This window comes from Canis lupus, chromosome 7, assembly GCF_003254725.2.
Source record: "Canis lupus dingo isolate Sandy chromosome 7, ASM325472v2, whole genome shotgun sequence".
Lineage (NCBI taxonomy): Eukaryota > Metazoa > Chordata > Mammalia > Carnivora > Canidae > Canis > Canis lupus.
This window is the reverse complement of record NC_064249.1, coordinates 6,727,746-6,751,995: the sequence shown is the minus strand read 5'-3', so window position 1 is coordinate 6,751,995 and position 24,250 is coordinate 6,727,746. Positions and strand designations below refer to the sequence as shown.

At 56.4% G+C, this 24,250-nt stretch overlaps 1 protein-coding gene across 5 annotated transcripts in view; it reads left to right on the top strand.

Annotated features, from left to right (window-relative positions):
* The first annotated feature begins 2,237 nt into the window (after positions 1 to 2,237).
* Positions 2,238 to 24,250, top strand: part of PLXNA2 (plexin A2) — a 206,089-nt gene continuing 184,076 nt past the window's right edge. For 3 of the 5 annotated variants that reach the window (XM_049112064.1, XM_049112063.1, XM_049112065.1), the window contains exon 1: positions 2,238 to 2,936. The gene's annotated coding sequence lies outside the window, so the exon portion shown is untranslated. The remainder of the gene's footprint in view (positions 2,937 to 24,250) is intronic. The other 2 variants (XM_049112062.1, XM_025429788.3) reach the window with 2 other exon arrangements.

Sequence of the window (24,250 nt, the reverse complement as noted above, 5' to 3'; positions counted from 1 at the left end):
GACCGTAGGTACCCCCATAACCTCACAGGACTCAGATCTTAGACCTTGTCCAGTGACGATGTGGGAACTTGGTGACACTGTGTCATGCTGCCTGCAGTGTGTTCTCTCACCTGTCTCCTCTCTCTCTTCCCTGCTCTCTCGCCCTCTCCCTTCATTTGGGAAGCACAGGGATGGCTGAGGACGAAGCATGGGGTGAGTAGAAGGATCTGTTTCATTTTACCCTGTCTTTGCTCCTGGTTCTAGCCTTTATTTCTGGATCGTGGGTGGGGGAGGTGGTATTGGACGAGTATTTAAATTTTATGATAATCTTCCCAAGATGTGATTAAGTTGAGGCATGGGGTAGAGACGTGACCCCCTTCCAGGGTCACAGAGCATTTGATTTAGAACCAGAAGGTCCTAATTTTCAGCCACAAGCTTTATCAGTTGGGTGTTTTCAACCCTACCGCTGGCTGTGTTGGGTGTATTTGGCCAGACTGATGTTCCACGTATCAATCAGATGGGAGAAATGCTGTTCCAAAATTCCTAGCATCTTCTTCAAATCATATTCTTTAATAAATTGCGATTTATATTCAGTCTACTCAGAGATAAGAGGGTAGACAAGACTGTCTGGATGGGGAGACAAGACCTACTTATAAAGAGAAATAAATAATAATATGGGGTAACTTATGATAATTGCCTGGAGGGGTGCCAACAATAAACACCAAAGAAGTGTGAAGGAAAAAAAAAAAAGCAGGTATGGATCAGGGAAAAGAGCTTAGACAGATTCTATGTGGCTCCACAGGACACAACCAGGAATAACCAGTGAAAGTCACAAGGAGATAAATTTCAGCTAATTACAATGATGAGAGAACTTTTGAAGAATTAAGTAATTTCAGTCGATGAAGGAAAGCCTAGAGTTTCCTGCACACACATCCTACACGGTGTTGAGTGGACGACTGTGTAAGACCCCTCGCGGGCCTAAATGCCCAACTACCACCACCCCTTTTCCTACGCTCCTGCTCAGGGAATTTCATGGACTCCCTCCAGGCTTCCCAGGAGTGATTTTTTTTTTTTAATTTAATTTAATTTTTTCTGTTTATACCACTGAGGACTGTGGCCACGAGAGGGCAGTAGATGGAGCTTATCCGAATACTTGAACATATTGAGTAAACTCGCTGTGCTCTCGGCTGGAGCAGGGACTACGCAGATCCTGCGAGCTCACTGGGGTCTAGCTTGCAGGCCTCCTTCGGAAAGCCACGTCCAGGCCCTGCGGACACCAGGAGACTACATGGCACCGAATCAATGGTCGTAAAGGCACCGAGGCATCGCCATCCGGAATCCAGAGACAGCTCACCTTAGGTCATTAAAATAAGTTATCTCACCTCCACCTCTGGTTCCCCCTGCCAGACAAGCTCGGTGGGGCCTGAATGTGGAAAGCGCCCCTCTGGCCCCCCACCCCACCGCACCCCACCGCACCGCACCTCACCTCACCCCCCAAGCCTTGCCAGGTGCCCAGGATCCCAAATAGAGCTGGACGCTCCAGCTTCAGAGCAAAAGCTCACCTTTGCATCACAAAAACAATAATTCATAACAACTTCAGACCTCACCTGACAGCGTGTTGGCTTTTAGAAATCCACGAGCGAGGCCGGGCGGGGGGCGGGGGGGGGGGCATTTGCTGCCACCAATTCCAATTCCGAGGCCCTCTGTTCTCAACCCCACGGGCCGCACCCGCTCCTCCCCACTCACCCCGTCACTCGCATTAAAGATGAAGAGGGACGTGTGCGGGATGGACGCGGTGACAGGTGGTGCTAAGGGGAGGTGGGGGGGCACCTCCCCACTGCCCTCACCTACTCTGCGGGCGGGCGTGCTGGGCTCCGCGCACTGGGGGGTGCGGGGGTGCGGAGTCGATGGGGGGTGCTGGCGGGCTGCGGTCTCAAGGCCTCCCCCCAGTCCCCAGCGCCCCCGCCCCTTGCAGGATTTCGTTGCCCCCTTGGCCACTTAAGGTGGCCGGCGGGTCCGGGCTGCGCAGGGCGCAGGGCGTGCAGCCCGGCGGCCTCCGGGTGCCAAACCCGGTTGTCCTTTGTTGACAGCTCGCGGAGGCGGCGGTCGGGGCGGGCGGGGGCGCGGCGGGGGCGCGGCGGGGGCGCGGGGGGGCGCGCGGCGGTGCCAGGGGCGGGGGCGGCCCCGGGCGCGGCCGGCAGGGAGCGGGTTAACGCGCGCGGCCTCTATGATAATGAGCTGCATGGTAATATAGGGAGGCCGGCGCTCAGGGCTCCGCCGCCGCCGCCGCCGCCGCCGCCGCCACCGCGGGAGCCGGAGCTGCCGGAGCCGCCGGAGCCGCCGGAGCCGCCGGGCGCAGCGGCGTCCGCGCCGGGCTGGAGCGGGAGGGCGGCCGGGGCGCAGCGGCAGGGGCAGGGGCTCTGCCACCGGGAGGGCGAGCGGGCCCGAGCAGACCCCGCGGGCCGGGCAGCGGCGAGCAGCCGAGCGGGGCCCCGCCGCCGGCCGAGCCAGCCCCGAAATAGATCTGGAAAGCCAGGTTCCCGGAGGAAATGGGACTGTGACCGAACCGGGCAGCGAGAAGGGAAGGAAGCAGCGCCGGGCTTGCTGATGTCAGAGCAGCCCGGAAAGTCGCGCTGGAAAACCCTGAAGGCAGCCGGGGCTCCGCCGCTCCCGCCGCAGGGACACCCACGCCGCCGGGCCCCCGCGCGCGCCCCCCCGCGCCTCCGGCCACAGCGCGCGGCGGGGCACCGAGGGCGCGCGGCCCCGAGCCCCAGGGGCCCCTCCGGGGACACGGACGAGGGGCCGGCGGCTGGACGTGCAGCCCCGTATGCATTCGGACTCCGCGTGGATTTGGCCGTGCCCGTGACCGCGAGCTGCGGGCAGCGACAGGGGCAGCCCGGCGGCCGGGGCGCACCGGCCGGGAGCGGAAGGACGGACGGACACGTCGGCCGAGCTGGGTAAGCGGCGCCTGCCTGCGCCTGTGCCCGAGCGCGCGCGCCCCGCCGCCCCTCACCACCCCCCCCCGCCGCCCCCCGCCCCACCCCGGGGGGCTCGGCCACTTTGGCGGGCTGCGCGCGGGGCTGCGCGCGGGGTGCGCGGGGGGTGCGGGCGGACCCCGAGCTCCCAGCCGCCGACCCCGCCCGGGGCTGCCCGACCGCCGCGGGCTCCCGGGGGCGAGGGCGCTCCGCCGTGCGTCTCGGCCGGCCGCGCACCTGCTGGCCCTCGGCGGCCCCCGGCAGCGCGGGGCGGCGGGGCGGTCCCGACAGCCCGGAGCCCGAGGCCACCGTGGCCCGCACTGGGCTCGGCCTGGGGGCGCTCCCCGCGGGGGTGCCGGGGCCGCCGGTTGTCGCTTCGGGGCAGGGGACTTGGGAATGGAAGGGAATGCATGGTCTGCGCGGGGTCCCTGAGCCCCCCGGGAGCGAGTCCAAGGCACGGAGTGGGGACAAGTGCTCCATGCGCCTCGCTGTGCTCCCTCGTGGTCAGACGCCCGTTGGCACCATCCCCGGGGGAGGGGGGAGCAGCGCGCCGGGGCCGGGGCCGAGGGCTGAAGCGGGAGCTTGCCCGCCCGGGATCCGAAAAGCTCCTCCTAAACCATTGGAACATATTTCCCTCCATGTGTTCCTTCTTGCCCCACCCCACAAGTGAGGTAGGGGTCTTGGAACATTCCGACCCTTTTTTATCTACCCCACAGGTAGTCTCTATAAATGTTGATCATGGTCTGGGTGAGCAAGGAAAGAGTCCTCAGAAACTACCCTTCCAGGTCCACCTGTTTGGGGTGACCCTGGCCTTAGGAGTAGCTGTCGGCGCAAACTCAGCTCTGAGTGACAGATAATGGGGGCGGGGGGGGCGAGGTGGGTAAAAGGCTTGGGCTTCCAGGCCCGTTAAGAGTCCAGGAATGAGAGGCCCCCCCCCCCCTGTGAAATGGGCAGTGGAATCTGATCAGGTCTCCTGTAGGAATGCAAGATCCTAGGGGAGCAGTTGCATACCAGAAGTGTCCATGAAAGGGACATAGGGACAGGACCGGTTTGAGGGAGGGGGGCTGCCAGCTATAGCTTGTGGCCGTGATTTGAGGCGGGGGGCGTCTAGCGGCTCAGAGGAACCCACAAAAATTGGGGGATCCATTCATTCCCTTCCTGCTATTCACAAGCACAGTGGACAAGGTCCGGGAGCCGCTGACTAAGATGGGTGTCTGGGCTGGGTTGGACGTTTTAGGACCGGGAGTCAAGTTCAGCCCTCCCCTCCCCAACACAGAAGCAGGCTCCTGTCTTGCTGGGCTTCTTTCCCAGACCTTGAAACTTCATTCTTCCCTCTGGGCAGGCTTTGGATTCTGGGGCCTTCCACAGAGCGACAGAGCCCCGGAAGAGATAGCTCTGGCTGGAGGAATTCAGCTATTCCTAATTGAAATGCACAACTTTTGTGCAATCACCCCAGAAAGCTCCCGGAGTTGCTAGCAGTCCTCTCTCCTCTGACCTCCTGGCAAGAGAGAATTCATTAACTTCCCTCTCACCTCACACAGCACCGTTTGAACTAATTACCTGTGATCTCTCCTCCTTGGCCTGGGGTGGGGGGTCGTGGGGGGGGTGGAGTGAGGCAAGAGAGTAGAAAACTGAGAGCAATCTGTCAAGATATCCCAGTGAGGTTGTTTTTCTTTTCCCTTCTTCCACCTGGCATGTCCGCCTTTCCCGGGACCCTTCCTCATCCTAGAACTTGCCCTCCCTGCATGACCTGAAGGAGCCTTCCCTTCTGTCCCCCAGGCCCCCAGCCGACCCTCTTCAGGGACCCGCTGATAAAGGGAGGGCAATGCAGGCTGCCCTCTCTGCTCCCTCACTGTCCTCAGCAAATTGCATTAGGACGGGGCAAATTGGCTTGCAAAGCAGTTAAATGGAAATGACATTTGGAGCGAGGTGCAGTGGGGATGCTGCCGAGGATCAGCAGGATCCGAAGGGGTAAAGTAAAGTAGCGGAAGGTCTCCTCTGCCCAGGGGTCATGGGTCTGGCTGGAGAACCCCTGCCCCCATCCCGGTCTCTTTAATAGGACGGGAGGATCGGGGTACCTCACACCCTGTAGTAGAGCAGAGGGGCTGGTTGGCCTTTCAACCCAAGTCCAAATGAAGAGCAAACTGTGGTGTTACGTGTCCATCCCCCAAAAGAAACCATGTCATTATCAGATTGGTGACTCCCATTTCGGAGCTGGCCTGAGTACCTATCCCTGTCCCCCCAGAGCTGGGGAGCACCTACCCTCCAACATGCTTGACCAGCCAAACGCTTGCAGGTGTAGTAAATGTAAAAGTTCACCATCTGGAATCCTGGAGTCTGTGCTTATAGCATGAGGTTAAAAAAGAAAACTGTCAAAGAACAGCTACTTCTCCACTGGACCCCTTTCCCATTTGCCAATACTTCCGATGAGCCCGTTCATCTTTATTTCATGGGCACGTTACAAGAAGACACAGGCGCAGGAGGGGAAACCAGTGCCACAGTTAAATATCCAAGGCGCCAGCTGGCAGCAGCCGAAACTCCCCAGTTCGGGTACTATGGAATATTTATGGTGCTGGAGTTGTCACTGTTTGGGGGTTTATAGTCGCTATCCTGCCTCCTTTTCTACAGCTGCCTCCCCAAGATATGAGGTTTGTTGTGAGGGGAGGCAATTCCTGTCCCCAGCAGCAGCAGCTCCCCCCCCCCCACCCCCCAGCTGTCTCTCTGCATTGCCACACAGCTGTCTCCACTCACACACAGACTGGGGCCCGATATACTTCTGTCCATCATGGCAAATGGAGAGGTAAGGAGCTCCAAGGCAAGCCGAAGCCCCTACACCCACCCCACCCCCATTCTGGTCGTAAAGAGACTGGAGCATTGTGTTACAGTCTGTTAACTACAAATAATTCAGGACTGTCCACAGGGAGACTGGCTTCGAGGTGTTGTCGCTTTGCAGCTCGTCTGCACCCCACCCCCATCACTACCACCCTCACCCAGGGCCAGTCTGCTATCAATTCATTATATGTGAATATTCTTTTTCTCCCCTTCACATATGCTCAGTTCCAACAATGATGAATGGAACGGATTCCCTTATGGGAAACAGTTTTTTCACTTAGTTACAAAGATTTCATGCCTGATTAGAGTACATGAAGGCTGGGTGTGCGTCCACTTCTTTTTTGGTCATTTCGAAAGGTGAGCCCTGCGGAGACAGAGAAAGGCAGTTCTTCCCGGGGTCAAACGGCCGGTCCCAAAGGCGCCCTGGGAGGGATGGATGGTAAGAACGGGGACACCCCTTTTCTCCTCGGCTTAGCCCTCGGGCTCTCCGGGGCCCCATTCCCTGGCACTGGGGCATATGGAACCTCTTTATCTAGCTCCACACTGTTCCATCTGGAATTCGAGGGCAGAAATAGAGGCGAGAAAGTTCTTTGTTGGGGAGCAGGGTCCCTACCGGGCAAGAGTGTAAAGGAAGCGGAGGAGGGGAGGGTGACAGCTGAAAGAGCAGGCTTAGGCCTGAGCAGTGCAGAAGTTCCCTGCTCCTAGAGTTGGTTAACCATTAACCCCCTGCCCGGCCTGGGCCAGATCTCCTGCTCAGGGGAAAAGATAGGTCTCAGAAACCCAGAAGCCCAGCAGGTGTTCCCTGCATCCCCCTCTGGCTCAGCGGAACATTTGTTCTGTCTCCCCTCCTTGCTCCAGCCAGAGGCTCAGTCCCGGCCCCGACCTACTCTCCCCCACCCCCACCCGCCTTCCCTGGCAGGGGCACCCTCTTCCCACCCCCTGCCAGCTGTCCCTTCACCCAGGCATTGCCTGTTGTTTCATGGCAGCGTGCATCTCAGCCACCAGGAAGCAGGGAGGGGGGCTGGTGGAGAGAACTGATTGAGGGGAGCAGACCAGTTCCACTCAAGACCCTAAAGCCAGAGCGCCAAGCTCACGTTCTACGATGTTTCAAGCAGAGGGATCAACACAGAGGGCCCAGATTTGCTTGGGGCATGGGAGAGGGGAGAGTTTCGGTCCAAGTTCTCTTCTCCTCCAGGAGCACTGGACTGTCCTAGTGCTTCTATGATCTGACTGGTGGGTCCCTATTTGGGCTCTCCCAGAGTCGGTCCTTTGATCCAGGGCCATGTCAGAGCATTGCCAGTTCATCAGACCTGGCTTCTTGAACTTCAGAATTTAAAAAAAATAAAAATAAATAAATAAATAAAAAGTCGGCAGATGAACCAAGCATTGCAGACCCACAAGATGCAGGAACAGAGTCACACGTGGAAAGCCCAAGTCCAGATGTAGAAATAGTCACGGGGACCCAGAGAAGCAGGGTGCCGCGAAAGGAAGATAAGGACGGAGAGATTGGCGGTGTGAGCAGGCCACAGAGCTGGGAGCAATCGGAAAGCATGTGGGAAAGAACAGTCTAGGCTAAGGGAGCCCTTCTTCCCAGGCAAGGGGAGGCTCCATCCGGGCTGCTGTGGGGAGCTGAAGTAGCAGGTCAGCTCCACTAGAGGGGGATCTTGAAAACCAGGCTTGGCCTGAAACTGTGGTTTCTGTGCCTTTTTTTTTTTTTTAAGAAGGAAAAAAAATATTAGAAACTCCCAGCTGTCACTACCCCAAGACTACAACTGGTGGGGTCCTATTGCCAGGGGACCTCGGGGCCGCCGTCTGGGGAAGCAGTCACCGGAGGCGCCCCAGCAGTGTGTGCAGCCAGGCTGGGGAGAGGCCTGCCCCGGCGGCTCAGCAGGCAGGATGCAGGATGCCTCCGGGGTCGGCCCCAGGGAAGGGGATGCCGTAGTCTCCAGTTAGCAGGCAGTGCAGTCTGCTGGCCTGCACCCCCCCCCCCCCCCGACTGCTGGGGCCTCCTTTATCAGCAGCAGAAGTTCTTGGCCCAAGCCCAAGCCGCCTTCACATGCCTCCCCCCATCCCCTCCAGCCCCCAGCTCCCTAAATGTAGATTTTCGAGATCCTCCCAGGTGGTAGCAAACCTGCTCCCGAGGAGACTTTTTTAGAAAGACTTTTCAGGAACTGAACGCATGTCAACGTTGTATCGCCGATTTAATCTTTTCTTCATATTCTCTGTGGGAGCCTTTCTCTGAGTCATAATCCCCCTCTTTCATTTCAGCAGAGGACAATATGGAGAGGGAACAGAGTCCAGAGGCTTTTCTCATCTGCGGAGATGAGAACTGTCTAACAGGGCTCTGGAAAAACAGCGAAGTTTGGGGACAGGGAGGGGGCCAGAGAGTCGCATCCCTTCGGATCTGATAGCAGAGCCCCTGATGCCTCGTCTTGGCTTCCGGTTGGCTCGCATCTACCTGGGGTCAAGCGGAGGGAGGGAAGGGAAGAGAGAGAAAAGAAGGAAAACAAGATAAATGTATCATGTTATGAAAGTTTAATCCTGCTTTTCCTTGGCTAAAATTACTTTGAGTATGAGAGATAAAAGGCAACGGGGTTGCCCTCGGAAGGTTCAGCTTGTCTTTGAGAAGGAAGAGGGGGAGGGATCCTGGGGCTCCGCGTGAATGGCCCATGAATGAACCTCTTTCCTCCATACCCCCCACAACAACGTTCTCTCTGAAGCTTCCAGAGAGAGAGAGAGAGAGGACAGAGGCTTCGGACAGAGGCGCCTCCAGTGCACCATCAGGGAGCTCACCTCCCAGGCTTTCTCTTCCCGTCTTTAAACACCCTCCCTTCTTCCCACCTTGGTGGTTTGTTTGGGGATGAGGTGGGGGCTATGGAAGAGGGGATGAGAGGGGAACCCCAGGACATCCCCTCCAACTTTACCCCTGGTCTTTGGAAGCTTACCCCCACCCCCACCCCGTGTCTTGCCCTTGCAGTGAGCCAAAGAGGAAGACACCAAAAGCAGAAATTGGAATCCATTTGCTTTTAAACAAATAGAAACCAATCACTTCCTTGTGCAATGCTAGGGATGGAGGAGCAGCAAAACAAAGATGAAAATGTAAGAGATCCTACCTCCAAGAAACAGTATGCTGCGGGCAGCGGGGAGGGGGGGTGGGAGGGGTCGGGGGGACGGTGATCTAAGCCAAGGATCCTCTAGGGAGCCTTTAGTAAAAGGCAGGATGGAGTTAACAGTGTTGGGGGTGGGGGGCGAGGGGGGGGGGAAGGCAAGGAAGTGAAGGCACAGAAGCTCCTGGAAGCTTTGGCTCTGGTCCTTGGAAGGTGTAGATTTCCAGGAGAGAGACTCGCAGGCCTGAGAACCTCAGTGGGCCCTTGGGAATGTCTGTTCTCAGAACTACCCCTAATTCCCCTCATCCTCCGTGGATATTCAGGGGACCGCCAGCCTTGCAGTTGTTTTGTGTTAGCCAACATCCGACAGCAAGGGCCGGGCTGCCCACACTCCTGAGGGCTTTCCACCCTGCATTCTATGCAAATTGCATCCCTTTCCGTCCTCTAGAGCCCGGTGGGCGGCTTGGTGCCCCTGTGGCTCCTCGGGAAATGTTATTACTCATCTGTGCTCACATTTCAGTGTCCAGAATCCTGCTGTTAACTCACCCGCTCTTACCTGAATGAACTCATTAAACGGGTCAGACCCGGCAGAAATAGAATTCGGATTTTACCCCCACACCTTGGCTGGGCAGGGCGAGCCAAGGCCACCAGCCACCTCTGCCCTGTTCCCTGCCTGGAGAGGGAACCAATCTCTTGTTAAGATTTCTGTCCAGAGGGAAGGCAGGGAGGATGGATGGAAGGAGGTGAAAAGGAGATTGACTTCTCCTCAATGGAGAAAAACTTTATCCAACCCTATAGAGGAAGGCTGTACTCTCCTTGCACCTTAAAATTATATCTAAGGTGGACAGATCTTGCACTGGGGCAGGCGGAACAAGGGGGCATGCTTGGGCTTCAGGAGGCCATTGATAGCTATATCTGTGTCTATACCTGTGTAAATATACACGTATTTGTATATGTATGTGACGTGTGTGTGTATAGAAAGAGGGACGTCTATGATCCCCCCCAAATGTAGAGAACCGCTAGACTCTGGTGTCTGGGGCTTCCCCTTGTCCTCGTTTTTCTGTTTTCAGCCCTGTTGTGGAATGGACGCTTCGGATGAGGAACTAACCCCAGAACCCGCCCCCCGCCCTCGGGTCCCAAAGTGGTAGGCCGCCCACTGAGGAAATGAGAAATCCAGGGAAGAGACGGGCTGTCAGGGACGCCTAGGCGTTGTCACCGCCCTAAGGCCAATGGGCAAGCTGTGGAAGTTCTCTGAGCTGGAGGCAGAGCAGAGGCTCCTTCTGTTAAGGGAGAAGAGGGAAGGTTCAGGAGGAGAGGACGTGGAGGTGAAAAAGCCCTGCCTGCCCCATAAAGGCAGGGGGACCAGAGAGCAGACACAGTGGCAAGAGGGGATGTTGCTGCTTTGAAGTGGTTTCCTGCTTCATAAAAGCGAAAGGCCTTGGCTGGGCTGGGTAAATATTACGTTGGCCTCTGACCTTCCACCTCCCTTGACTGCTCCCCACCCCCCACCCCCCACCCCAGCTTCCTTTTTTTTTTTCCCCTCCTGGGCACCAGAGATACCTGAGGGAGAAAAGCCTATTTTCTCAACTTCAGAGTCCTCCCTGGAAGCCTAGGTCAGAGCCAGACAGGAAGCCCAGGCTCCTCCCCTGTCCCCAGACAGGAGAGCCCTATCTGCTCCATGTTGGCCCAGGTGTTGTGTCCCCAGAGGGGGTGGGGGTCAGGATTTCACGGTCACCTGACAAGCCTGCCCCATACACCACCCTCACCCCAGGCCCCTAGGCCTTCCAGCCAAACCCTTTGGCATTCAGTGGGATGAAAACCCACACCACCAGGGTTTCTCTCAGGCCAATACCTTCCTGAGTTTGATCCGGAAATGAACAGATGTCAAGTCCAGCGGCCCACTCTGAGGGACCGCCAGGGTGCGGGGCCCTTCAGCTTTGTGGACCAGAGGGCCCAGTGCTGAGACACTTGGGGCAAATGATATGAATTGCATGTGACCCCGGGGGAAGCCACACCTGGCACCCTGGTGTAGGAGGTTCAGGCCCTACCGAGCAGGGTGTGGGAACAGATGGCCAGGAAGGGTCTGCTGTCAGCATAAGGTCCTAATGCACGGGAACAAAGGGCCTTCGCTCACACTTGTCACTCTCCCCTCTTCCTAAAAGATTTCTCACCTGCCACAGGGGCTCATCCACCATTTGCTCTCTGATCACAGGAGGGAGGCGAGAGGGAGCCCTGAGACACTCTAGGAGAGTTGGCCCCTGCTGCTTATCCTGCATCTCAGTTTCTCCATCTGTACGGCAGGAACGCGTGCCTTCTGTGACTACCCAGGCACCGTCGCGTCCCTTTGTTTCCGGAGCCAGGCATAGGAAGATAGTTAGGGGATTTGGAAAAATGACAATTGTTGCAAATATGCAAAACCATTCTAAAATTTAGAGCAGGAATAACGCCAAGCTAGGGACATCTCTCTCTCTCCTTCTCTCTCTTTCTCTGTCTCTCTGAATTTGTTTGGAACTTTCTGAGAAAATAAGATTTTATTTAAAGAAAATCTATGTGCTAAAGGTTCTTGTGTATAAAAATAGATAAAAGTCCCAGGGGAACTGGAAAGGGAGAGGGAAGCCAGGCGTATTCCTGATGCTGTGGGGGCACACGCATGGCTCATGGTTAACATTTAACCGTGGGCCAGGCGGGGTGGGAGGGGGTTGGAATTTGAATTCTGAATGTGCTACTCGTGGGGTTTGGGTGGCTGCTGCTTTAAGAGTTGAGCTGACGCCGTCACAGAACTGGTCAGTTGGCATATTTTTGGGAGTCAGCCTGGCCTGGCGGGAGAAGGCGCAGATCTCAGGGGCCTCGGGCGGCCTGCCTGCAATAAGGCTTGTACCTCTCCTGCAGAGAGAGCTCCTCTGAGTGTATTAATGGGGCTGACTCAGCATGAAGGGCATTGGCAGGAGCTGGGCCCCAGAGCCCAAGCAGGACCACGTAGGTCCTTGGCCAGCGCTGATCAGTGGATAGAACAGCTGGATGTCTGGTGAGATGCGTCAGTGTCTTCTTGTAGCCCCAGGAGCCCCCTGGCATCCAGCCTTGTCCCTTGCTGGAAGCACAGAGCCTGGGAAGGTGGCTCTGGGAGGAGAGAGTCCTGTCCGTTGGCAGCCTGGTCCAACAGCCAACTGTGGAAAATGAGTGTGGCAAGGTGCCTTTTCCTTTCTAAATCACTTTTGAGGGGCACCTGGGTGGCTCAGGCAGTTAAGGGTCTGCCTTTAGCTCAGGTCACGATCCTGGGGTCCCCCCCAGATCAAGCCCCACTTTGGGCTCCCTGCTCGGTGAGGAGTCTGCTTCTCCCTCTCCCTCGCTCCTCCCTCCCCACTCCTGTTTTCTCTCTCTCTCCTTCTTCCCTCTGTCCCTCTCACTCCCTTGCTCTCTGTCTCAAATAAAAAATCTTTTTTAAAAATAAATCGCTTCTGAGAAAACAGCTTGACTTACAAACGAAATGGGTGTTTTCGGTGGACTGCCTGGGAAGTGTTTCTGAGTGTGTGATGGAAGCGCCCGCCCAGGCGCCTATCATAGATGTGAAGCCTGAGTCCAAACCCAACTGGGTGAGTAGAAGGGCCCGAGTCACCAGTGGGTGGCCATTCACTGCCCTCCAAGCACGAGGAGGCTTGTTGGCCCCAGCCTCACCCAGCCGGACGAGCTGCCCTCAGCCACTTCTCTTCCAGTCTCTCCTGTCCCAACTGTGCCCAGACACCGACCCCATCCCTCTGTCTCTGTCTTTCCCTCGGGGCAGTAGTCCCTGAGAACACCGATGTCTCCCCCGTCTGCCGGCCTGCAGGCCCTAGGACACCCAGACGGCCTCTCCCTGGAGCTGTGCAAAGGCCCCCCTCTTTTCACTTGCTGCGACCAGCTTTCCTCCATCCACCACTGCAAGCCTTGCTATTTGCACAGTCAATGGCCCTGGCAAGGCCAGGCCTCCCCTCCCTCCCGAGAGGCGCTGTGGGCACTGTTTGTGTCTCGGTCTCTATAGACTCAGCATTCAGCACTTGAAGAGGGTGAGACAATGGCCTGAGCAGCTGCCTGCAGACGGGGCTGGCTGGGAGGCTGCCGGGGAGGGGAGCGGGAGCGGCAGGCCAGCCAGAGTTTGGGCCCCACGCGTGCACCTGTGAGCTTTCTCAGGCAGCCGGGGCCAACGCAGAGAGAATGAGCCGGGGAGCTGGGAGCCACAGGACCTGGTCCAGGCCACCTGATTGGCGCCCTCCGCATGCCCGCAGCTTTCTTGGCTGAGCTTTCCACCAGCTGTGTAGTCCCTCGGGGCCCAGAGGAAAAAGCAGGGTCCTGGTGTCCCCCCCCTCTCCCCCGGGAAGCCACAGTGTGGAGCCTCAGGACAGGAAGAGGCAGGACACTTGCCCAGGTAGAGAAAGCAGGGGACGCTTAGCCAGGAGCCTGCCAGGTAGAAGAAAGGTGCATTACTTGCAGAGATCGAAGGTGGTGCAATAGAATTCAGTTTGATGGAATATGCGTTTATTGAATACGTACTACGTGCCAAGTGTTTCATGCGGAAGGCATGTCCTTGTCCAGGCTCGTGACAGGCTTGCTATATGGCCGGGGAGGTCGGGGAGGCACATACATGATGCTCACACAAGTTCAGTGTAAGTCCTGCAAGCGGGCGGAAGAGGGAGGGATTAAGCCGGGCCCCAGAAGGGGCCCTCGAGGGAGGCAATGAGCCCTGCTGCATTTGGGGACTTTAAACAGAGGGTGGAAGACGACACCCCGGTCTCAGGAAGGGATTCCTCTGTGGAGCAGAAGGGTACAGCAGGTGATGGCTGAGATCTGCACCCGCTTCCAGGTCTCGTCACCTGGAGGCCCAGGTTGCTGCTCAGTAAATACAAGGGAGGAAGAGGCTCCCCTGGAAGTGAGGTGGAGGGCTGGCCCGGGCTGTGAGAATGACCCGCAGCTGCTGGCCTTAATTCCATAGTAAATAGAGCTGGTTCTCACCCCCACCCAGCCTCCACCCCCTCGACTCCCCCCAGAGCAGTGTGCCAGGGAGGCTAAAGCCCTCGTCTCCCCGGGAGCCAGAATTCTCGCAATCACGTGAAAGTGAGCACTCGGTCCAGGAGCCGGGGCCCACCCGTCGGCACGGAGTCTGGGTCAGCTCTCGGCTCGCACAGCCCTAACTTCTAATCATTGTCATAAACAGGACGGAAGCAGCTGCTCACTCCGGTCTATTATCAGCTTGGTTGGAGACAGAGAAATTTAAATGACAGTACGATGCTTAGCAAAGAAACGAAAGTCGGTGTTAAAAATAAAGAAAACAAGACAGCTTGTTTCATCGAAATGGAAGGGTTATTAAACAGCCCCGAATTAATCAGTGATCTGCCAGGGCTGAGAAGTGAAGAGCAGCAGGGCCAGGGGAGAGCGGGGAAGGTGGGGGAGAGAAGGCCCCGGGCAGGTAGGAGCTGCCTCTGCTCCCCTGGGCTGGCTGCGGGGACTGCGGAAGCCGGCAGGCGTTCAGAGGGGCAGGTGGCGGCTAATTCTCTGCCCCCCAGGGAAGAGCAGCAGGTGTGTGTGGGGGGGGGGGGGCTTTAGCACCCCAGCCCCTCTCCTGACAAAGTCTTGCTTCTGGAATCTCTCCAATGGCCATCACCTGTGCCAGCCCTGGGGGCCACCCACTGGCCCCTGCCTTCCTACCAGCCAGGGCAGGGTGGGAGCCAGGTGACCTTCTGCAGGTGGCCCCAAGCTCCCCACCAGGCCTCTAGCCCCCCCACCCTCCGCCTTCTCACCAGCCAGGGCAGGGCAGGAGCCAGGTGACCTTCTGCAGGTGGCCCTGAGCTCCCCACCAGGCCTCCACAGTCCCGAAGAACTCAACTCTGAGTGGAGCTCCCGATACCCCACCCCCATTCCAAAGCATGTCCCCGAGTATGACCAGCGTCGTGCCCACCTGGAGGCTGGCGTGACCATTGGAGCACGTGATCTCTCCTTGGCAATCTCAGGTGGTGCCCCCCCACCCCCCCCAGCCCAGGTGGCAGAGCAGCGAGGCCACAGGAGCCCTAAGCCCCACCTCCACATCTAGTACCTTGGCCACAATAGTCCACCTGGCATACACCTGCCTTCTCACCTGTGAAGCGGCACTGCTGCCGCTCCCTCAAGGCTGCAGGACGGGGACGCTAAGGAGATGACTTAGTGAACTCTGAAATCACGGCGCACACGGCAGCTTCTGTTACGGGCGGTGGGGGGGGGGGGTGTCCTGGGCCTTGAGAACAAAACAGCAGAAGAGAGGTTTTCCGGAGGACACGGGATGGCTCTGGCGGAGAAGCAGCCTTGCTCGCACACCTTGGCGGGGCCGTGGGAGGGGAGGCTGTGGCTGAGCACATCTGTGTGCGCGTGTGCGCCCATGCGGGTGTGCAACATGTTGGATCTTGAATCAATCACTCCCGAGAGCATTTTCTCTGCTCTTTGACCTCAACATTCTTTCTCCTTGCCCCTCCCTCCCTCCTGCTTCCCTCCTGGCTGTTTATCCTTTTCCAGACTCTTCTCTCACACCCCATTCATCATCAGGGGGGTGGGGGAGGTGGGGGGACAGATTGTCTCACTCTGGAAGTTCTTTTCATCTCCCGCCCCAGGTCCCCCACTGCTGCACCAGCCTGCGTCCCCCCTGCTCTCCCCCCAGCACATTCTTCTCTCCCTGTGTCAGCCTGTCTGATAACAGGGGCCTTCACTTTCCCTCCAAGCGGGGCTGGGGTCACAGACATTGCCAGTCGGGAGGACTGCCAGGCTCTCAGAGAGGCCCTGATGCCACTGCAGGTGTTTAAGGCTCCTGCAGACCAAGTGCTCGTGCATCTGGGCAGAGGCAAGCCCCTTGAGTGGACAGGATCTCTTTCTGGAATGGCAGCCACCTCCCAGGCCACATGGGTCCCTTTTATGGAGCTCCAGCGCACTTCTCCTGTTCGTGTACATGCCTGTGAATGTGCCTGTTACTTAAGAGAGGCTGCCTGGCAGCTCAGGATCTTTTCTGCAAGAGCTCAGAGTCTCAGACAAAGAGAGAAGAATAATAGAACCTGAAGGTGGGAAGGTACAGGGTGGGGACACAGCCTGCTTAAGAAGCTTCCTCTTAAAAAGGAGTTACAACTTTTTATTAGAAGGCGGGCTGTCAGTTCAGAAGAGCCCCGGAGAGGAGGAGATGCAGGCGAGGATCACATGGGGGGGATTTCACCCCACATGCTGGTCAGACCCGGCAACAGGAGGAGCCCAGAGAACTCGGAGCTCCAGCCCAGGGACTGTCCTGGGCTTCGGCTCCCGCTCCTCCTCCCCAGGGCTGGCTTTCCTCTTTCCTCCTTCCCTCCCTCTTTCCCACCAAGGGCACATGGATGAATCACCAAGAGCAGCAGAAGCAGCCCTTAATTCACCCTCGAGGTGAGAGCAAGTAGGGGGTTTGTTGGAAAGCGTGGGACTCAGGGGACTGGGGAGAAAGACGATAAGGGACCAGCAGCACCCAGTTTCTCCTGAGAGGCCAGGGCCTCAGGAGCTTCCCTGAGCACAAGAATCACCTGTCACCTGGCTGAAGCAGAGCCTCCGGCCTTTGTCACCAGCACACACAGGGCAGCCGGCGCTGCCAAGGAGGTGATGTCCTTGTATGGTGTTTCTCCAAACACAGAAACAAGAGTCACTGGTGTTTATTCAACACCGTGGAGTTTGCAGACACTTTCTGTACCCATTGTCTCATTGATTCTCACCACAGGCCTACGAGGTGTCCTTCCACAGTTGAGGACACGGAGGCTTCGAAAGGTTAAATAACAGGTTCAAGGTCACCGAACTAGGAAGTGGTGGAGCTAGACCTGAGACTTGGGGTCTGTCCCCAAAGCCCACAGTCTCTTTGCTGCACCTGCTGCCCAGAGACAGGCCCCACAGTGACTTTGACCCCCTTACAGAAGAGCCCTGTTCTGAAGCCACCCCACCCCACTCTGCTCTTGATCACTCTTGCTGTCAGTTGGCTGCTTATTGCTATATGCATCTTGTGTGATCTGTGAACTTGTGCAATTTGTGTCTTTGGAGCTCTCTTGCCAAGGCTCCTCCTGCACGATCTCTGTCTGTGTTGCGCATCCTTCGCCAACAGAACGCCCCCCCCCCCCGCCCCCGACCACCATTCTTCTTCATCCTTCTCCCCATCTCATCCACCTCCCAGTGGCATTTTCTCTTTCCCCAGTGGGTTGAAGATGGACAACAGCCAGGGGCCTTCCCAAACAGTTCACTCCCTTCTTCACTCCCTCCGTCAGTTGTGGCAAATCCTCGAGCCACGCCTGTTAGTTCAAACCATGTTTAAGGGCAGACTGGTCGCTGAGAAAAGCACCTCAGCACCCTCGCTACTTCCCCTCTCCCCTGTTCTCCCTGATTCAGACTGAGCACAGAATGGGGTGAAAGGCATCACGCTATCCTTGCACAGGATGCTGAAGAGCATGAGGAGGGATTGCTCCTGCACTCCTGTCTAAGAGCCTCTAATTCGATGCAGAGGTAGGACGCAGTCACATAATAAGAGAGCCGACAAGGCAATGCAGCAGGCGCTAAAAATGACAGTTCCTGATTGACTTTGGAAGGGACAGAGGTGATTGGGGGCGGGGAGGTCCTAGAGGCTTCCTGAAGCTTTGAAGGACGGACAGGGTTTGGAATGGGCCAAGAAGAAAGTGGAGACAGGTGTTCCAGGGAGAGCATCTGCAAGCGGTGAAACTCTGCAAAGTGTCCTGGGGACTCTGCACACGAACCGGTTTGCTGGGAGTAGAGCCACTCTGGGAGGGGTGGAAGGGAAGCTGTAGAAAGAAGAGCCAGCTTGGGAAGAACTTGAACTTGGGTACTTGGCAGTCCAGCCTTGAGCCTACCTGGGCAACAGAAGGTGCTTCCATAGGTGGCTATCGCACTCTGGCCATGTGCCCAGCAAGTAGACAAACCGGACAGGAGATCTGTGGCCCAATCTCAGCTGCCAGTGGCTTTCACCAGGGCCCGTCGCTGCCGATAGTGTCTGGGCCAGTCTCACGTGCACCACTGTCAGGGAGACAATGCCAGGCTTGCTGGTAAAGAGACCTCTCTGGAGCTTTGGAAAGCCTGACTTTGGGAAAGGACGGGGTTTGAAAGACGCACCTGGGTCTGGCACCAGTGGCTCCCGTCCCTGCCATGAGGACTAAGCAGCAATGGTGGGGAAGGCTCCTTGCCCCTGGAGCACGTCCGTGGCTGGCTCTGGGGGCCACCGGGGAGTAGAGAGGCAGGAGGGTCTCCAAGAGAAACAGGAGGTGCCAGGGAATGGCCAGGGCCATGCTGGCTTTCCTTCAAGAGGAGAGAGACGGGGCAGCTTGCAGGGAAAGGAAGTGGGGTTTAGGGCCAGGCCATTGCCTGAGAGCTGAGAGGAACGCCTGGTGTTTTGTTTGGATTGTTTTTTTCCTTCCTCTGCTTTTCTCTCGCTTTGCCTCCCACTGCTGTGAATCAGAGCTGTGTCATTATTCCTTGAAAACATTACTGTTAATGGCAGCATAATATGCCATTATGTGGAGTAACCGTAATTTATTTAACAATTTAGTCGGAAAAAAAAAACAAAAGAAAAAAAAAAACAATTTAGTCGGGCACCTTCTACCCCGTGTCCTGTTCTCCTGCCCCATTCCAACCTCAGAGCCCTTGGCTCCCCCGTGTACAGTAAGGATGGGGTGAGAAGGCAGGAGATACGTCTCCAGGCTCCTTGGAAAGGTCTTTTGGAATGTCTCTGAAAGGTGACTGCCAGCTAGCAGACCTCTTGCCACAAAACTGCCCCAGAATCCACCCCTACCTCCCCCACCCCCACCCCCACCCGCAGCCCTGCTTCATTACCAAAATAAAATGGGAGCCTTAGGTTTTGACCTTTACAGTACTTGCCAGATCTTACTTAACATTCTGCAGAGTTTTCCCAGACCAGCGATAAGAGGGTTTGGTGGAAAAATAACATCTAAATACGTATAGGCAATGTGGAAGAGTGGGGGAGACGTGTCCGTCAGAAAGTCCCGCTTCTGAGTGGGATGACGCCGGTCCAGTGATTCAGCCTTCCCAGGATTCGGGTTTTTCATCTGTGAAATGGGGAGAATAATGCCCATCTTGCAAGAGAATCACAAAATTCTCCGTTGCACCGGCAAAGGATCTAGCGCAGTGTGCCACGGAGCAAGGGGTTAATAAATAATATCGTAACTAGGATCCCTGGGTGGCTCAGCGGTTAAGCATCTGCCTTCGGCCCAGGGCGTGATCTTGGGGTCCCGAGATCGAGTCCCACATTAGGCTCCCTGCATAGAGCCTGCTTCTCCCTCTGTCTGTGTCTCTGCCTCTCTCTATCATGAATAAATAAATAAAATATTTTTAAAAAATAATATCATAACTATCATAACAGTGGCTCCTTTTTTTTTTTTTATCATTTCTGTTAACAGGAAGCAAATGGCAGTTGCTATTTTATGCTGCTCACGGCCCTCAGGGCATGAAGGCTCCGAGCACGACCCCGACTCGGCTTAGCCGTATCCCCACTTTTATGCCTAGCCTGCCTTTGCCAGGAGCCTGAGAATTCCTCTTTCTGCCCTTTACTCCCAGAACGCCTCCCAGAGCAGTAGCCCCACTTCTAGGATGGTGTAAGCGGGGCCAGGGGAGAAGCAGGGTGACCGCTCCAGGCCCCACGCCGTGCAGGGGGCAGGCTTGCTCCCAGGGCCCAATGCTCAGGGTCCCGCAAACTCAAACTCGCAGGAATTCCTTCTGCCCCAGGGGTGAGGTGCCCATGGCAGGCATGCTCCTCCCTGGCCATCCCCCAGAGGGGGTTGAAGAGGGCAGAGCCCAGGGAAGGGGGCGGGGCGGGGGGGGGAGCAGCTGCTTGAAATTGATTGCTCTTGTAGTTGAGTTTAGACCGTGGGCTCTCTCAGCGCTGCCCGGGTGGCGACCTTTAGATAATAAAGGGAATTCTGGGAGATTTCTGACAGGCCCATGACATATGGGGCAGGTCTGCAGGGTCAGGCGGTGTATCTCCCAGCTCCTGGCCCCAGGGTAATGAATCTTGTTTTGACTTTGCAAAGCCAGCCCAGCCCTGCCCCAGAAAGGAGCCAGGCCCCCTCCCCTCCAGCACCCCTCGAGCGAGTGTGTGTCTTCAGAGCCCTTCATAATTCAGGGAGACAACTCCAAGCTTTTATGGCCTGTGAGAGGAGAGGACAAACACTGCATGTTTTGCTAAGGCCCTGGGAGAGCTGGTGTGGTTTCCAGGGCCCCATCAGGGCCACCACTGGGAGAGCTGGGGAAAAAAAAGGCAGCAGAAACCCCTCGTCCCGGTGTAACAAGGCAGTGTGGTCCTGCACCAGGGCCGGGAGAGGAGCTGGGCTGGGTTGGAGGCAGTCACAGGCCAACCCTTGGGGTCTCGGGGGTCTGCTGGTAGCACACCTACCCCTCTGGGCAGGAGCAGCAAGGACAAGGACGATAGGAAGCCCTGCCGGAGAAGCCCCACCTGGGACTGATAGCAAATCCCATTTCTGATCCCACTGGAGATAAAGCGGTGAAAGGCAGCGCGGATGAGTTCTCCGGGCCCCGGGTTTGCTCTGGGTGAAAGAGGATGTGTGCTGGCTGCCTTCAGCTCCCACGGAGACGTGAAGAGATTGACATCCCTGATGCCTCGGCCCTGTGCTGGCGTGTGCAAACATGCGTGCTTGCACGGGCATGCATACACACCCACTTCCTTTAAAAGAACAGCGTCCATGAGCCAAGACGGTACAGTACGGTACTCCCCCCAACGCTACGTTAGTTCACTAGGGCTGCTGTCACAAAGTGCCACCAACGGGGTGACTGCGACGACAAAAATGTATTGTCTCCGTTCTGGAGGCTACAAGCCAAGGGGTCTGTAAGGCTGGCTCCTTCCGAGGGCCGTGAGGGAAGAAGGGTCTGTTCCAGGCCTTTCTCCTGGGCCTGTCGATGGCTGTCTTCCCCCTGTATCTCTCTGCTTGATCTTCCCCCTGTGTCTGTCTGCCTCTGTGTCCACATTCCTTTCTATAAGGACACCCGTTGTCATTTGGATTAGGGCCCACCCTAATGACCTCATTTTAATTTAATTACCTCTATGGAGCCAGCATCTCCAAACACAGTCACATTCGGAGGCACTAGGGCTTTAGTACTTCAATGCATGACTTTTGGGGGTTCACGATGGAGCTCCTACCGCCTGCCTCCCTGCCTTTCCTGCCAAGACCCAGCCTCTGTCCACTGTGCCATCTGAGAGGTCGAGCCCATCGCTGGCATGTTGCGGCGTGGGGGATCCAGGGCAGAGGACCACACGCAGCTCTGGTCATCCAGACCCTCACCGCCTCGAATGTGGGCTCCCCTTCACCGCCGATGGGGACCGTTGGGGCCTCCCACATTTCCTTCTTTTACTCCCTAGTGCTTGGCCTTTGGGTCTGGCTTACCCACCTGTGACAGGAATCCCGGGTATAGACTGGGGTTGGGGGGGACATCCCTTTGCTCACAGTGGGAGACCGTGGCTGGATGGGAGGGCCCCAGCGTCATCGACTCCACCTCCTCCGGATGGCTGTCGAGGGGGCATGGAGGCAGAGGCCCCATCTCCCCCTCCGGCTTCCCTCACCGTCCTCCTCTTGCTCCGGGGCGAGATGTCGTCACTTAGCTTCACATAACAGCACAGAGTCTGGGGGGAAGAAAAAAAATGACATTCGATTAATGAAGCAAACGCAGCTGGTATAGCAGTGACATCTAAATTGTTCCTTTGGTCCTTTTATTTTCTGTAGGAAGTTCTCCCTCTCTCCACAACCGCCCCCCCCCTTTTCCCTTTAAATCGCGTGCATAAAATACGCTAATAACAATCTTCGGTGTCTGTGCATGAGTGACAGCTGAAATAAGAAAAAGACTAATCGTACCTCCTGCAGCCCTGTCACATGGAGATTAAATGAGCCTCCCGCCCGCCCCTCCCCCTCCGTGCTCGCCGCCCCCTCCCCCACTCTCTCCTCCTGCTCCTGGGCTCTCCTCAATGAGAATCATGGGCATTTGAATAATAATATTATAGACGCCATCAGGGTGACAGTGGGGAAAAAATCAGCTCAAACCCATGATTATTCCTTCAATCTAATAATTATTTAAATACCAGATAACTCCTTTCACTCTAATTGAGGCCTTTCAGCTGTCGGCATTACCCGGGGCCTCTGCGTTCGCCCTCTCGCTCACCTTGTGCTACCCAACGTGCCTGGACTACCTCCGAGGTCCGTGTTAGACAGAGTGACACTCGGAATGTTTGCATGTACGACTGCGCACATGACATTATGACAGGTCCTTCAGGATCGTGCCGCCCACGGGGGGCAAGCCAGAGCCCCAGAATCCCACATGTAGACACTTTATCCTCATAGACTTTAACTCGTCGGAATCTTAAACCCGAAGGAGCCTTCTGAGGTCACTGGGACCAACCCCTCGCCTCTGGGTAAACGAACGTATTCCTAGACAGCTGTCGGGGAAAACTCACCGTTAGAAAAGCCCGTAGTCTCCCTGGCATTAAGCCCAGGAATCCTCTCCAGACAGAATGTCCCCCTTAACATCTAACTTTAGTCTCTCCTGCTGCAGTTCTCTGTGGGAAGAAGAGGCTTCTTGTCTCTTAGACTACATCTGACCTGTCTGTGAGGTTTTCCGCAGCCCGGAGGCATGTGGCATGGGACACCAGCACCCCCGAGTCACGACGGGGGTGCCATTCCTGCATGTGAGCACGGCTGTGGCTTAGAGGAGGTCAGAGGAGGTCATTCTCCCTACACAGAAAGGTGCCATTGACTGGCTTTCCCATCCCCCATGGCCCTTAATCCATCGCCTCCTTGAGTTGGCCTGGGCCTGGTGGCAGGCTCGCCTCTGCCCGTCACGGGACTGCCACCATCAAAGGCACCTTCTTTCCCCCAAGCAGGGCCGTCTTCAGGCAAAATGTAACTGACCCTCAGGACCCTTCCCCTACAGCAGAGGAAGCACTAGACTTTTTGTCACGAGGTCTAGCCTGTCCCTGACTCATTTGTGGTCATGTTGGACAATTTGTTTTCTTTCTATGGGCTTTGATTTCTTTATAAGAAAGAAAGAAAAAAGGAAGGGAGGGAGGAAGAAAGGAAGGAAGGGAGAAAAGGAAGGAAGGAAGGAAGGAAGGAAGGAAGGAAGGAAGGAAGGAAGGAAGGAAGGAAGGAAGGAAGGAAGGAAGGAAGGAGAGACACAGGGAGAGAGGGAAGGGGAAATGAAAGAAAAGAAGTGCATTGATCTTACAATCACCTTTAGTATTGGCTCCAAATTCCTGCTTTACAGGCTCTACTCAGTAGAAAGGAGAGCTGAGACAGAGGACAGACTTCCCTCTGCGGTGGGTGAGGAAGGAGGTAGCGGTAAAACTCAAGAGCAGCTGCTAGCTCCTTCTCTCCCGTCACGGCCTTTGTGGCCACGCTCACCTTTTCTCCATCACTGTCTGGCTCCTTAGGATCCTGGCTGTGTGAGCCACCTCGTCGGTGCAGGGGAGGACTATGAGGCACCTTTTACCATTATTGTCATGAAAAATATTATAGGCAAGAGGATCCTGGTGATGAGGGTGCAAGTGGTGGTGACAAAGGTGGTGACAGTGACAAGACAGTGGAGATAGCGGTGATGGTGTTGCTGCAGATGGGTCCACGGGTATGACACCTACCATCATGAACTTGGACTCAGTTTGGCAAAAATGGTATCCCGACTCTTACCCCTCTTCCTATTGGCTCCTTTTGCTGTGAGGGAGGCCAAGGGAAAGCGTAGAGGCGCGTCACTCAATCTCCTGGGGAAAGCAGCAGAGTGGGGAGGCAGGGAGGAGAGAATCCTGCCCTGAGCTGAACTGGGAGTGCCTGATTGTCATTTCCTCCTTGTTTCGCCACCGACACCTCCAGCAGCTGATCTGGAAGGTAGTAGATGCTTCTACTGGCTGTCACCGACACCTGCCTCCTGGATCCTGATCGGGGAGATGGTGTCATCAAGCACTCTAAATAAAATATTTAGTGATACTTGCCTCCCAAAGAGGCAAGGGTGGCCTGTCCGTGGCGTCAGGAGTGCTCTGGGTAAGATGTCTCCAGAGGTGGCACAGCCGAGAGGGCAAGTGTCCTGGATTGGGACCGGGGCTGGGGAGGAGAGAAGACAGGCAAGTTTTGGATCTTAAGAAAGCATGTGACAAACTGACTTCACATACAGCTGCAGAGGGAGAAAGGACAGAAAGGAGGACGCGTAATTAAGGGAACCCTCCCGGGGTTGACATTTCACATTGGGGGTTAGGAAGAAATGCTTAGGGATACTAAGTCATAGGCACATGTTCATGGGCTTCTCCCAAACCGAGGCTGGAAAATTCATTCTAAGACAGAGCATGGGATG